Source organism: Nannospalax galili, unplaced genomic scaffold (assembly GCF_000622305.1).
Source record: "Nannospalax galili isolate Female #2095 unplaced genomic scaffold, S.galili_v1.0 scaffold238, whole genome shotgun sequence".
NCBI classification, from domain to species: domain Eukaryota; kingdom Metazoa; phylum Chordata; class Mammalia; order Rodentia; family Spalacidae; genus Nannospalax; species Nannospalax galili.
Window position 1 is genome coordinate 2,695,030 of NW_008341888.1, and position 7,021 is coordinate 2,702,050.

The window sequence follows — 7,021 nt, forward strand, 5'->3', positions numbered from 1 at the left end:
CCCAGCACTTGGGAGGCAGAGGCAGGTGGATCTTTTTGAGTTCCAGGACAGCTGGGGCTACAGGGAGACCCTGCTTCAAAAAGACAAAAAAAAAATTTAAAAATACAACGAATTGGTAAGGGATCAAAATTATTAAAAACGTGATTTTTGACATCAAAATCATAAAAGGTAGCAGATAGTGATAGTATATACTATGTATATATAATAAAATTAAATTATCACCAGCTTAAAACAGGCTGTTATAACAAAAATGCAAGTCATAACAACAACAAACAAAAAATTATCAAACTGCAAAGGAGACAGTGAGAGGAAGAAGATAGAGCCTACAAATCCATTAGAAAACAAATTTTTAAATGACCGAATTAAATCCTTTCCTGTTAATAATTACAATAAATGTAATTTAATTAAGTTTAGCAGTCAAAAAACATGGAGTGGCTGAATATATAAAAGTATAAGATCTAATCATATGTTGCCTTAAAATTTCACTTTACTAGTAAAAACAAACATGAAAATGAAGAGATAGAAAGGGTTGTTCCATGCAGACAGAAAGAAAAAACAGAGCAGGGGTAGCTAATATCAGACAAAATACACTTTAAGGAAAAGGAAAACAGTACAAGAGACAAGCTAATTATATTGATGAAGCGGTCAGTACACCAAGTACATGTAACAATTGTAAATATATGTGCACTCAACTTTGAAGCAACTATTACAGAGAGCAATTACTGAATGTTTTGATGAAAGAGATAAACCAAGACATAATAACAGTAGAGTACTTTGATGCACTTTCAATCATGCACAGATCATCCAAGCAGAAAATCAAAAAGGAAACAGTGGACTTGAATTACACTTTGGACTAAATGAATCTATCAAGCATCTACAAAATGTTCTAGCCAACAACACAAAAATACATTCTTCTGAAGCACACAAAGAACATTCTCCAGAATGCAGCATTATATTAGGATATAAAACAAGATCTTTTAATCTTTAAGGAGAGTGAAATCATATCAGGTATCTTTTCCAATTATAGTGGCATGAAATAAGAAATAATAACAGGAAAAACCTTGAAAAACACAGAAAGGCATGGAAATTAAATAGTGTATGCCTAAACAAACCAGTCCCAGAAGATGTAAAAAATAAAATAATCTTGAGACAAATAGAAACACAGGGTGGATACAGCAAAATCAGTTCTACAAAATTTATGTATGTCAATAAATTTGTATATAAAAATAAATGAAATATAAATAATACACACCACAACCCAAGGAACTAAAAAGGAACAGCAAGTTAAGATCAAATTTAGCAGAAGGAAGGAAATAATGAAGATGAACAGAAATAAATGAACCAGACTGAAACAGGAGAAAAAAAATCAGTGAAACTGGACTTGGATATTTGAAATGATAAACAATAAACCTAAACTAGACTAATGAGCAAAAAGAAAGCATACTCAAATAAAATCATAAATAGTATAGATGATATTAGAACATACTCCACACAAATACAAAGGATCGTAAGCTACCAACAATTATAAGCCCAAACTGGGTCAATTTGACATATGAAAACTACCAATAATCTATCAATAATGATTCCTGAATAAACCAAATGTGAACAGACCTATAATGAGAAAGGAGACTAAATCAATAATTTAAAAAAATTTCCCCATAAAGACCTTGACTGTAGAATTCTACCCACTCCTGTTTTTCTTTCTTTCTTTCTTTCTTTCTTTCTTTCTTTCTTTCTTTCTTTCTTTCTTTCTTTCTTTCTTTCTTTCTTTCCTTTCTTTCTTTCTTTCTTTCTTTTCTTTCTTTCTTTCTCTTTCTCTCTCTCTTTTCTTTCTCTCTCTCTCTTTCTTTCTTTTTTTTGTCTTTTTGAGACAGTGTCTTCCTGTAACCCCAGCTGTCCCAGAACTCACTATGTAGACTAGGCTGGCCTCGAACTCACAAAGATCTGCCTGCCTCTGCCTCCCAAATGTTGGGATTAAAAGCATGCGCCACCACGAAAGAAAAGGTTTATTTTAGTTTACCATTGTAGAGGGTCCAGGACTGAGGGGACCCATTGCTGTCAGCCTCTGGTGGAGGTGCGAGATGGTAATGATAGAGCAAACTGCCCACTTCACAGCCAGGAAGCAAGAAAGAGAAAGGAAGGGGCTGAGGTTCATAGTCCCTTTCAGTTTCATGCACTGAATGACCTAAAGAGCTCCTATAGTCCCCCTGTACCAAAGGTTTTACTCTCTCTGAGTGGTACCACTCTACCAACCAAGACCTTAACACATAGATCATTAGGAAACATTTATCCCTGAATTATAGCAGTGGGCTTCAGAATATACAGTGTAATAACGACTGCTCCAGGCCCCAAATCAAAAGATGCTCCAACAACATAGAGTCTCCAAAATAGTCTCTTTCTTCATATCCTTTGATTTGGAAAATATTTTTGAAATGACATTTTCCTCTTCATATTGGTGAATAGTGTTGTTCATCAGTCAGCATAAGCTAAATAATGCTATAAAAAACCAGTAACCCCAAAATCTCAGTATCGAGGGAATAGGGTTGTAGCTCAGTGGCAGAGCATATATTTAACATATGTGAGGCCCTGGATTCAATCCCCAGTCACCACGCTGTACAGATATCTCCGTAGCCTAAATTGCTGAAAACAAGGTCTGTTTCTTGTTTGCACACATTCATCACTTCTCTGGTGGGTTTTCTTCTTCATGTTGTTCTTACACTAAGGTCCAGGAATACGAAGCAGGCATTTGGAGCATGCCAATCACCAGATTGCACAATTCATGATGGATAGATCCAGTTGATACCAGGTAGTGTGGCTTCAGAGTCCATCCATTTAACGACTATCCTGTTCTGCCTGTCTTGGGAGAAAAGAGCATAACACTGCTTGAGAAGCTCCCAGACCTGGATAAGCTCCAGGGTGACTTCTGGAGGCTTGTCAGAGTTGTACATCACAGGAGTCATAGGAAAATGAATATTTCATCTCTTTGAGTAAAATCTACAACCAGTCTCCTTGAGTCATTCTCAGCTGGTCCTTGGGTAGCAGGATGCTGAAAAATCTTTGGCAGATCAGCTGATGTTTTTATTTTTACTTCATTTTTAAGGATCTAGACTTACTGAGATCCATAAGCAGAACACCAAGCTGAAGCATGTCATTGTTCCTCCCACAGGAACTCAGATAGTTAGAAGTTAACTGTGAGGACTGGCAACCTGTATCTCAGCTTCTGAAGTCTTAGGGAAAAAAGAAGAAAGAAAAGAAGAAAGAAGGAAAGAAAGAAAGAAAGAAAGAAAGAAAGAAAAAGAAAGAAAGAAAGAGAGAGATGGAGGGAGGAAGGAAAGAGAAGGCAGAGAAAAAGCTCAGAGTAATATAAACTCTAGAGCCTTCTAGTAACACACACTCTAAAATATCATCTTTTAAAAATTTTATTTATTTTCATTTTACACATATGAATGTTTTTCCTGCATGTATGTAAGTGCACCATGTATTTGAAGAGGACATGAGAGGCCAGAGAGGGCATGGCATTGAATCCCCTGGAACTAGACTTACAAGGTGGTTGTGCTCCACCATGTGGGTGCTAGGAACAAAACCTGGGTCCTCTGTAGGAGCAGCAAGTGCTTTTAACTACTGAGCCATCTCACCATCCCTGATATAGCCTTCTTAAAAAAACCCATGGCTTCCATCTTGCAAATCTATTTCTGCTAAAAATTTTATAAAGATTGTATGGGGTAGATTATTTTCCATTCAACAACAAGTATATTCTACATGAAGGAAATCTTTGAAGTCATCTGTAGCCATACCCAGTGAAGAGACTTGACTTCAAAAAATCACTTCCAGAAAGAAGCTCAGTGAGACATGTTTGGGAACAGCTGATTGTCACCTGTCTGCCATTGAGATTAAGAAAGTGTGTTCAGGAAGAACCTCAGAAGTAGAAGGAGAAAATGGATGGGTAGATGCCATAGGAACAGGACTCCAGGGTCCTTCACTTTGTTCTATTTTCCTTTCATATTTTTGTCCTCTTTCTCAGTCTTTTTTCCCATAATCCTAGGTTGCAATGGAGCCTTATGCCCTGGTGGTTAGTTAATTATAACCTAGTTTTGTTCCTATTCCTCACAGTCTTTTATTTCATTATTTACCAATTCAAATTCCTGAGGGGAAAAAAGCATCCACTAATTCAAGTTTTCACCCCACAGTATACAGCTAGCCAAGTTATAGATTGGCTGCCCATAAATCTGAGAGTCACTTCTGTTCCAGTCAGCTATGGCAGTGGGTGGGATCATGTGACACCAACAAGGCTACTTACCTCTTAGCTAGAGCAAAGCATCCAATGAGTACAGAAACCAGTTGTGTTAGAATAGTGTGAACCACATCCAGCAGCATTAGGATGCCCAGGGAATGTACTAGAAATACCATTTTGGGACTCCACCAAAAACCAAATTTCATGAGTCAGAAATTCCAGAGGAGGGGCCCAGCAATCTCCACTTAAAGATAGGCCCCCACCCCAGCCAGGCTATCCTGGTATAGATTCAAGTTTGAGACTACTACCATAAGCTAAGCAAATAGCACAATGAGAAAAAAATGTTTGGGTAAAATGAAAGTCTGACATTTCATGATTAGGAGGTTTCAGCCCAAGTAGAAGTGTTGATATTGCTTGACCCTGGGTAATAAGTCCATTTCACAGATTCTGGGACATCCCTATTCTCTTTTTCTGGATGATCAGCATTCCTGGCACTGTGTTACCTGCCCCAAAGGTGCACTATGATGCCTACTGCCATTGCTGCCCTGCTTCTCTACACCCACCATCACCTACCCATCTTCCCCACCCTTTATTTTTTGATCCTACAAATATGAATTCTTTATGGAGATCAACCTTGTGCTGGGTTCTCTCCATAGATTGTGATGAATATTGCTTTAAAAGGGATGTGTTTCCACCTACCACCCCCTCCAAGGCTCAGGGACTTTTTCAGAAGAGGTTGGCAAAAAGGATGGAAGAACAAGAGGAAGGGGTAGAGTGTTACCTGAAAGTGTCCTCTGAACACTATGCAGGCAAGCTATAGTCACGCCTCCTTCCCATGCTCATCAAGGAGTTGAGGGAGGGAGTCAGTTACCCCTCCACTCGATGAGTCTACCTTAGCTGCATTTGGGGGAGGGGCAAAGAATATATAATCCAAGAACACCAAGAGGCACCTCTCTCACCATTTTGTGTGGCTGTCGAGAGGTCACAGGATCTGTGTTTGAGTGTGGACTTTACGACACAAGAGTGGGGCACCCACTCTTCTATAAATAAACTCCTACCCTGTGCTTTGTTAATTTTTTTTTTATTTTTAAAATAGTGATGTGTTTCTCTCCAAAACAAGCTAATTATTTCCTTTGGGTCTTGCAACATTCAGGTCATGTGCATCTCTCCGATCTATACCATCAGGGTTAAGTTTCAGTTCTTTAGTTCTTGTTTTACAGATCCAATTTATCGGCATGTGGATTCAAACACTCACAATATAAAGCAAAAGAGAAGTTGGGGAAAAAGTTAAAGAATAAATCTCTGATTTTTGGACCTTATATAAAGCTAGGATTAAGATGAGGTTAACTGGGTAGAAATTTAAAAGGAAAAGATGTCAAAATGCTCACTAATCAAAATAAATATTATAGTTCAGTTTTTCCTAAACCAAAAATAAATGCAAAATGATTGCTGATAAACAAACATCAAAACATTTTTTACTTGTGTATGTGTGATTGTGGTGTATGTGTGATTCCATGTTTGTGTTTGGAGGCCAAAGGTCAACCTCAGGTGTCTTCTTCCGTCGTTCTCCACATTATTTTTAAGCATTTTATGATAATTTTTGTTGTTTGAAAATTTCATACATGTATATGACATATTTTGGTCAAATCCACCTGCCATTCCCTCTCCTGCAATTCTTCCCTACCCACTACCACTTTTTCCTCCCAACTTCATGGACGCTTTTTAAAAATCCAGAATCCACTTACAGTGGACTGTATGCACATATACCAACCATTTCTAAAAACACTAGTAAAATGTTTCTCAAACAATTCTAAAACAATCAAAGTGGAGGGAATATTTCCACACTTATTTTCCTAGGCCAGCATTACCTTCATACCAAAACTAGATAAAGACACTAAAAAAAGGAAATTATAGGCCAATATTCTTGTGCACATAGATTCAAAAATACAATAATATTTCCACCAAACAAATCCAAGCCACATTAAAGGAATCATCTTCCTTGATTAAGTGGGATTTACCTATGAGATAAAGGATGGTTCAACACATGCAAGTCAATAAAAATGATACACCATATTAACAAAATAAAGGACAAAAACCATAGAATTATGTCAACAGATGAAGAGATGCACTTGACAAGATTCAGTGCATTTTCATGATAAAATGTCTCAATAGCTAGATGTAGTAGCTTATACTTTAAATCTCAACATTCAGAAGGATACGGAGGAGAATTGTCATGAGTTTAAGACTAGCCTCAATGATATAATGAATTCCAAGCTGACTTAGACTACAGAGTGTGACCCTGACTCAAAAATGAAAATAAAAACAAACAAAACACTTTTAACAAATTCGATATATCAAGAATGTACCTCAGGCTAGAAAGATGGGAGAATGATTAAGAGCACTTGCTGCTCTTGAGGAGGATCTGAGTTCAGTTCCCAACACCCACATGGTGGCTCACAGATGTCTGTACCTCTAGTTCCAAGGGATCCATTGCACTCTTCTGGCCTCCATGAGCATCAGGCACACACGTGGTACACATACATGCATTCAGGGCAGACACTCATACACATAAAATTAAAAGAAATAAATCTCTTTTTTAAGTAATAAAAGAGAATGTACCTCAATTCAATAAGGGCATGTCTAATAATAGCATAGCTAGCATCCTATTCAGTGGTAAAAAAAAAAGTGAAAGCTTTCTCTCTGAGGTCAGTAATAAAACAAAGATACACAATCTTTTTCACTTCTGCTAACCACTTTGGAAGTCCTAGCCAAAACAATTGGATAAGAGGA